The following is a 9,259-nucleotide window of genomic DNA, read 5'->3' on the forward strand; positions in this document are numbered from 1 at the left end:
GAACTCGAATCCAGTGTATCACTTGGAACAAGTATCACACTGTGTTTCATTTAAGCCACCTTTTCATGTTCTGACCTGCAAAGGAACTTTAAATGGACCAACAAATACAGTTAAATTAGATCTTAGTCAAGAGCCTGTAGTTCATTGATTGCCGTTGGCTCATATCTGTCATATATATGTTTTAAAAATTGTTTTGTTATCAATTAGGCCGTTTGCAATTGGCGTCTCGTTTGAATTATTTCACATCTATCATGTTTGGTTCTTCGACCTAAACGCCGAGATCATTACAAAAGCCCATATTTATAGTACAAAGAGGGACAAAAGATACCAGAGGGACAGTCAAACTCATTAATCGAAAATAAACTGACAACGTCATGGCTAAAAATGAAAAGACAAACATACAAACAATAGTACACATGACACAACATAGAAAACTAAAGAATAAGCAACAAGAACCCCTCCAAAAACCATAATCTGTACATTTGGTTATAGATCATTATAGGTCAAGAGAGGTGCATTGATGACAATGTTGTGATCCCCTTCAAATATATAGGTAACAGTCACGTCCGGTGAGAATAGGGATTGCAAATCCGCTGCAACTTGTATACTTCTTTGTGCATTGCTCCTTGCACGTTAGGAACCTTGAAACAAGTCTGTGAGGGATCTGTAGGTGACTTGTTTCAAGGCTTTATTCTCCCTTATCCATTAATCTCTTTTTTCCAATGACATTTCAAATTTGTAATAGTTCTCAAATAGAAAGGTCACTGAATACCTAAAATAAAAAAGCGTTTATAAACTGCCTTAAAGTGTAAAGCTATCCACAATCGTGTTTGGTAGAGAAAAACTCTGAAATGTTTTATTTCATTTATATGTCATTAGGGCAGTATTAAAATATGAGAGAAACAAGCAGATGATGAACAGAAGTCGAAGGAAAGGGCAAACGACTAGTACATTTGATAAAGAAATTGTCATGTTACCCTTTAAATAAATTGATTAAAATTTAATAATATTTAATTAATTTTAAGATTGGTGAATTCAAAATAAACTAGGAGTTATTGGCATTTAGTTCGAATTGATTACATAATCGTATAAAACGTGTTGCGAATGGTAAATAATATAAATGCCACTGGAGCTCAGAAGACACTTTCTATCAGGCCGAGAACAATACATTTATAAAATACCACTTACAATAAAATGACAGTCAACAAGTGTTTTCAATTGGAAAAATTGGCACTCTTCAGGTTCTACAACCATCCACATTTGTTAAATGTGTTTGCGTTGTTTGGGTAAAACATCAATTTATAACTTTCCTTGACAACGATATTGTTCTGTTAGACTTCCTCCAGTAATAGAGTGTGTATGTGTCAAATGAAGTGTCCGCAGTTTAGTAATTGTTGATTGATGTCCGTCAAATTATGTTTATTCTCTTTCAAATTGCATAATTCAGACCGCTTCCTTATTTTTTTTTATTTGTGTCACTTTTTGTCTTATCGCAGCTTTCTTACTACGATATCAGCGTTGCACATTGTTTAAGTATATTATAGTTACTTGCATCGCCTTTATTTACTTGAAATTTGGATGTCATTTGTCTCATAGGCAATCCTACCACTTCTCCTTCTTTGTACAGGATAATGACATTGTTGCCATTTTTATTGTGGGTTGATAAGGCAAACCAAGACGTATTAGTGATTGTAAGCCTTGACCGATGGCCACTCATTCATACTGATTGCAGTATTGTTCAGATTTCCTTTTTTGTAGTCATTGCAGCATTTACCAAACTGTCAATTTTTTTATTTATTGTTGTGTTGTTGTTGTTATGAATACCATACATTGATTGCGCTAACCAGATTTGACACATGAATACCATACATTGATTGCGCTAACCAGATTTGACACATGAATACCATACATTGATTGCGCTAACCAGATTTGACACATGAATACCATACATTGATTGCGCTAACCAGATTTGACACATGAATACCATACATTGATTGCGCTAACCAGATTTGACACATGAATACCATACATTGATTGCGCTAACCAGATTTGACACATGAATACCATACAATGATTGTGCTAACCAGATTTGACACATGAATACCATACATTGATTGTGCTAACCAGATTTGACACAGGAATACCATGATACATTGATTGCGCTAACCAGATTTGACACATGAATACCATACATTGATTGCGATAACCAGATTTGACACATGAATACCATACATTGATTGCGATAACCAGATTTGACACAATATTTATATTGACCCTAGTGTATCAATTCATCAGTCGTATCCTTGGTTTTTTTTTCTACTCAAAATTATATAACAAGATTGAGTAGGTCAAATTATCGAGATTTTGCAGGAGTCTAAAAATACTTAGTTAACTTAATATCTATATACAAATTTATATAAGAATTTCTGTATGTATTGCTTAAAGTATTAGTAATGTGTATTGATTGTTTTAACCTGGACAAGCAGGGCTTGATTAAAAGTTAAAATTTGACTTTATCTAGGTTTCAGTAAACTAGATGAAGATATTGTCAAGAAGGAATAAAATACAATTTGCCGATAACAATTAGTCAGTACAATGACCAAAAAGGCAAACAATCATGTGGTTACAGCGTAGATATACGATCCTTACAAAAGAAGCCGCATTAGTATCTTCAGTGTAATTGTTCCTGGCAAGTACAAATAGGCCCATTATACTAGCATTGATGATGTCACAATTTTTATACCTTTCCATATTGATAGTCTAGGATGAGTTGTTTGTTTTTAATTGTTCATCGTAGTATATTCTAAGTCTTTTTACAGACTATCACATTATTCATCGCAGGCAGAAGTATAACACCGGACATGTTTACATATCAGTTTTGTTTTATTTTGTTGAACGGTGAAGTCTTGTAACATTAGGAAACACGAGACATTACTGTTTGTTTAATATATGTCATACAATTATCACTTGTCTGCAATTTGAGTAATTGGTTGAGATAAATAAGGAATAATCATGAATAACCGAAATATTTTATACAAAATTACAGTGTAGTACCTTTCGTTCAAAGACTCGGGAAATGTGGTGATATTAATTAAAACACAAGTTAACTAAATAATTAAATTGAAGTTTTATTTTTTGTTTTCCTGTCTTTCATTTTTGCTAGTGTGCCTTGCCTATGACTTTTTTGTGTTACTTAATATGCTAAATATGACGTGGCTCTGTACTTTTACAACCCACCATTGTGTTCAGTGATAATATTGGAATTCATGTCTTTAATTTTTGCTAATGTGCTTTGTTGACTAAATGCTCTTTGGATTTCTTTGATGCATTTGATGTTGCTCTGTATTTATCCGCTGTACTCCTATTTTGGAAATTTTCCTCTTATATATGTATGTTTGTTTCGTTCACAAATCCTTGTACATATAATGGAATCTTATGCGTCTGTCGTACAAGTGAGGGGGTTAGCTAGCTAATAAACCAGGTATAATCCACTATTTTCTACACAGGAAAATGGCTGTACCAATTCAGGAAAATGACAGTTGATTTCCATTCATTTGATGTGTTTGTGCTTTAGAGTTTTCCATTTTATTAGGGTGTATCTGTTTTGAATATTGCTCGGAATTTATTTCTGTGATTTTATTTTTTGTTTGGTAGTCTCATTTTACCATAACGTAATCTAATGACCAGGTGTACGTGTCAGTAGAAATTTGTTTTGTTTCGTACCATTTGCAGTTTACAAGTTAACTGATTAGTGATTACAAAGGTTTACAACGAAACGTATTTTGTATAAGTTACAGAATAAGTTAGTATTAGTCATGTTTTGCCTTTTCATTTACAATCTGGTTAAATAACTTTTAATTTCTACTACAATGGTAGGTGAAACACACGTAAGAACCATCCACAACACATGATAAATAGAGGGAAAAATAGATTACTGCGTAAATGAATACAAATAAAATATTATTAACAACTTGTGTTTTATTAAAAAATGCATCATAAATTAGGGATGAAAGATACCAGAGGGACAGTCAAACTCATAGAGCGAAAATAAACTGACAATGCCATGGCTAAAAAAAGACAGACAAACAATAGCACACAAAACAAAACATAGAAAACTAAAGACTAAGCAACACGAACCCTACCAAAAATTGGTGGTGATATCAGGTGCTCCGGAAAGGTACGCATATCCTTCTTACATAACCCGCGTTTCGCATAACAATAGGACACATAGGAATAATAAAATAGATGATCAGCTAAAACCAGTTTAGTCAACCCTTAACGCTCACTCACATTGCATTTAGGGAACATTTGTACAATAGATTATTTAAAAGCGTTATTTCAATAATCAATGCACACTTTTGTTTAAAACTATTTAAAGGTAAAAGCAGTTTTCGGTTTCTATATTTATCTGTCTTATCGCATACGCTTTATAATAATACAAATCATTCAAACGGACATTGTATGACAAGGTTTGTAAGTACGAGTGCATAAATATGTCTCTTTTGCTGAAATACATACCTAATAAATAGAAACATAATAAATCGATCTTGAAAAAAAATCAGAAAAAATGACTAGACCTATGTTTGCTTACAAACACTTCCTGATTGGGTATGTGAAATTTGATAAAAGGGTCCTCATAGTTTAGATAATGACATTGTAATCAACAAGATTATATCATATGCAAATACATGATTTCATTTCATTCACTTTATATCTTTAACTGGATAGGCTTCCACGAACTTTTTTTAAGTAGTAGCACAGTGTGCAATTTGTAACTACAAGTATATAGGAGTACACTTAGCCACGTGGTGTGCAACAATATGTGAGGACACTATTAAAACAATGTGAGATATCCGATTAGAAACACATTTGAACTGTACCTTAACACGATGTGACTTATTATTTTGTAACACAACAATGTAAATGGAGAAAATGTGATATTTGGAAATTATGGATGCTCCGAAAAATATTTCACTGAATTCAAATGCTTCAATAAAGAGTATGCTCAATACAACAGGAATGACCACAGTATTGCAGTCATTTCATGAAAATGAATCTCTGTACTTTTTAAACACATCAACTATTAGTACGACCGCGACAGAACAAAGTTTCAATATTGATGAAGTCAACACATTAAACTCAGTTGAACGTTACTTATGGACGTACGTGTCGCCCGTCCTAATTCTTGTGGGAGTATTTGGAAATTGTTTAAGCATTGCTGTTCTGAAAAAGATGAGATTTTGGCGAAGAACGCCGTTGTTTTTATTAGTTGTTTTAGCCGTTACGGATATAACAGTGTTGTTAGATGGTCTTCTACGCTATTGGATTAACTATGCGTTTGAAATAGACATTCGAACATTGTCAAATGCAAGCTGTAAAATCAATTTATTTGTGATTTATATTGCTATGCAATACTCTTCATGGATTCTTGTTTGTATGATTATTGATAGATTTCTCAAAACAAATTTTCCATTTCTATACATGCGTGTAGCAACTATGAAGAAAACCTGTCTCATTATTTTAGTTCTATTTATTATATTAGCAGGGATAGACTTGCATTTCTTCTGGACCAATGGAATAAAAGATGGAGAATGCGATGACTTAAACGAAAAATACCATAACTTCGGGGAATTTGTTTTTGTATATATAGATATTATTATTTTATCTGCGTTGCCTTTCTTAATAATGTTGATTCTGAATGTGTTCGTTTATAGAGCTCTAAAAAGACATCATGAATTTAGAAGCACCTCCGTTGTTGAGTCACGGCATAGCAGGAGAAGAAGAGGTAATACACGACAATTTAGTAAGAAACTCACTCGAATGTTACTTTTTACCAGCGCCTACTTTTTATGCTCAACAGTCCCTATTAGTGTATACTTTATTTACGATTCTTATTTTCAATTTAAAGATGATTTGAATAACGCAAAGAAGGATGTTGCATGGTCGGTGATGTATTTATTTCAATACTCAAATTATTCGCTCAACTTTGTTTGGTATGCTGCATGTAACAAAGTGTTCAGAGAAAAGGCGAAAGAAATCTTTGGATTTAAACCAAAAGGGTAAGTTGTAAATGTAAACTTTTGTACTGTTATACCGCTGTCTCAGGTTAGGGGGAGGGTTGGGATGCCATTAACATGTTTAACCCCGTTACATTCTGTATGTATGTGCAAGTCAGGAGCCTGTAATTCAGTGGTTGTCGTTTTATGTGTTACATATATGTTAATTTTTTGTACATAAATTAGGCCGTTTGTGTTCTCGTTTGAATTGATTTACATTGTCATGTCGGAGCCTTTTATAGCTAACTTTGCTCATTGTTGAAAGCCGTACGGTGACCTACACTTGTTAATTTCTGTGTCATTTTGGTCTTTTGTGGAGAGTTGTCTCATTGGTAATCATACCACATCTTCTTTTTATATTTGTATATTAACGTCATATGTTAACCAAAATTACCAATTTATCCTGAATATAGTACTCGGGTTGTGTTAAAAACAAACTTTCAATCTGGTATGATATATAAAGCAGTAACTAATTATGTGAAATTTAAAGTTAAAAAAACGCATGTTTGTCCTTTTTATTTTTAAAATTCAAAAATTTACAAATTAAGAAATATAGGAATGAACTGATTTAAAATAACAAAAAAATGTAATTAACATAGGGAAAATCTGCATAAAATGTGGTGAATGAGTACAGAGGGGATATAAATGATAATGACATATTTATATGTTTTTTTTTAAAATACTAATTATAAGATAACTTCAGTAAAGGTCAGAATATCAACGTTTGTTCTTAAATAATTTATTTTCTTTTTTTTTTATTGCAGTTCAATTTAACAATCATTTATAAATGTTATTAATATTATCGCCATTATTAATTGCATGCTTTTCTCATATATCCATATCCATATCATATATTGCTAGGAAACAATTGTACAAGGTTTTGACCACTCGAATCAAAACAATTCAAAACTAAAATCTAAAATTCTTTCCCAAATCAAAATGAAAAAAAAACTATTTTGTTTGTCTTTTCGACATTGTCATTTTGAGCAGACATATACGGGTAAAATACACTCATAGACACTTATTCTACACTGATAATTGTAGTTGAATTCTAACTGTCAAAACTTAAACGAATATAAAAAATTTTATTACATAAAACAACATATGAATAGGATAAATTTTACTACAGAGGTACCAAATTATCTTTAATATTTATTGCAATTTTTTTAACTAAAGTCAATATAAAATCAGTCTTGATTCTCTTTGGTCGGGTTGTTGTCTTTTTAACATATCCCCTATTTCCATTCTTTATTTTATGCAACACAAAGCTAAGCATATACAGTTATTACACATTCAAAATCTATCTATAAAAGGGAAAAAATGATATTTATATAACTTGATATATTAGTATACCCACATTGAAAATAATCAAATTAAAAAAGGGTTGGTGAGTTGTATAACATATAAACCAATTGCTGATTTGTTAACTACAGACAAACTCCGAACAACTTTATATTTCAAAGAATACTTCAAGTTATGCTTAATCATGCATGCTTTTCTCATATATCCATATCATATATTGCTAGGAAACAATTGTACAAGGTTTTGACCACTCGAATCAAAACAATTCAAAACTAAATTAAACATGAAGTTAAAGAGCATTCAAACCCAAAAACAATGATATAAAGAAAATCTAAACGTGAGTTTGAAATACGTCAGTGTTTCGTACAATTTAACATGTTATAAACAGTGCACATTAAATATTAAATATTTTTCGAGAATAAGCTAAACGAATACTAAGTACATATATGCAGTCATATTTACACCAACGAAAATGTACATTGTAATTTTAATAATGTTCTATTTATGTTTCAGATTCAGATACCAAAATGCAACAAGAAAGCAAAATCAACGATCTTCGTCGATTTCTCATATGACGACGTCTATCGACAATTCAATGAACGAAGGAGTGTCTGAGACTTACGATGAACATTCGGACTACTCAGAGGATATTCAAACAAATGCGAGTAAATATGTTGATCCAAATCCTAATACTCATGCCGCGTCTGTATCAATGGACACGTACGAACATATGTAAATATTGAACAAACATCATCGATTCTGTAATAGTTTCTTATTGGTTGACTTGTGGACAACCTTATGATTTTCTTTTTTACAGTTTATTAATTAATTTTTGTTTTATAAATATTTTGTTAATAAAATATGAAGTTGTGGAACATTTCATTTAACCTAACCTCATCAAAATGTACTAACACATACATTGTACATACATGTATATTTTAAAATCATATGAAAGTTGAAACTAAAAAAATGTTGAAAAAATCATGTTCACATACATGTATAGCTAAGTTTTATATAAAACAAGAGTACATTTTGTAAGTGAACTTTCTTGTAAAAGAAAACCATTTTTATTATCAAATCTTCTGAAATGAATTATTGACCTCCAGTACACTATTTTCCCTATAATTCGCCGTATGAAGTATGCTTCACTACGATATAAAATGCCCGTACCAAGTCGGGAATATGACAATTGTAATACAGTCGTTTGAATTTCCTTCCTGGCTTTTTCCTTAGAGTTCTGTATTCTTGTGATTTACTTTTTATGTATTTTCACTAGCTTAATTAACGTTGAAATGGGTATAGAATCTAACACGTATTTTTATAGAATTATAGAATCTCTAACGTTTCTCTATACCAATATATGTCTACTTCAAAGATACACTTTAGAGTGTCGATATAATTATAAAGTTGACTGGTTAAAATATTTTCGTACTAACAAAATGAGAATATTAAAAGTTTTGTGTGTACGTCGTTTCTTTTTTTTAATTATTTTGTCAAAGGTTATAGTTTTGTTAACATAGTACTATATTTATACTGTAGCAGAGATCAAATTTATTCGTTCAGTGTATGATTACTTGTTTTTGTCAATTTTTCTTTTTGATTGAGTTAGACCATTTCAATTGTTATTTGTAAGTATGTCTTTCTATGTTGTAATGTAATACTACTGCTTTAGTTCAGGGTGAATATGTTGCGTCTGTTTAAAGGTTAATCCCGCTGCATTTGTTTGCACCTCTCCTAAGTCAGAAACCTGTTGTACATGCGTTTTTGTGATAGAATCTGAAGCTTTTTAGCCGGTAACTAAAGAATCATTACTTAACTTGTCGTTGAGGGTTCATATGGTCGGTAGATCTAAGAATATGTGGTATGAGTGCCAATGAGAAAACTCTCCATTCAAGTCGCAA

General features: G+C 31.5%; 1 long non-coding RNA gene across 1 annotated transcript; it reads left to right on the forward strand.

The window, feature by feature from the left end:
- Positions 1–4,469: 4,469 nt before the first annotated feature.
- Positions 4,470–8,233, forward strand: LOC143085214 (uncharacterized). Its single transcript, XR_012981273.1, has 2 exons — positions 4,470–6,059; positions 7,872–8,233. It is a non-coding gene; the product is annotated as an uncharacterized LOC143085214 (long non-coding RNA).
- The last annotated feature ends 1,026 nt before the right edge of the window (positions 8,234–9,259 follow it).

The sequence above is a fragment of the Mytilus galloprovincialis genome, chromosome 8 (genome assembly GCF_965363235.1).
Source record: "Mytilus galloprovincialis chromosome 8, xbMytGall1.hap1.1, whole genome shotgun sequence".
Classification (NCBI taxonomy): domain Eukaryota; kingdom Metazoa; phylum Mollusca; class Bivalvia; order Mytilida; family Mytilidae; genus Mytilus; species Mytilus galloprovincialis.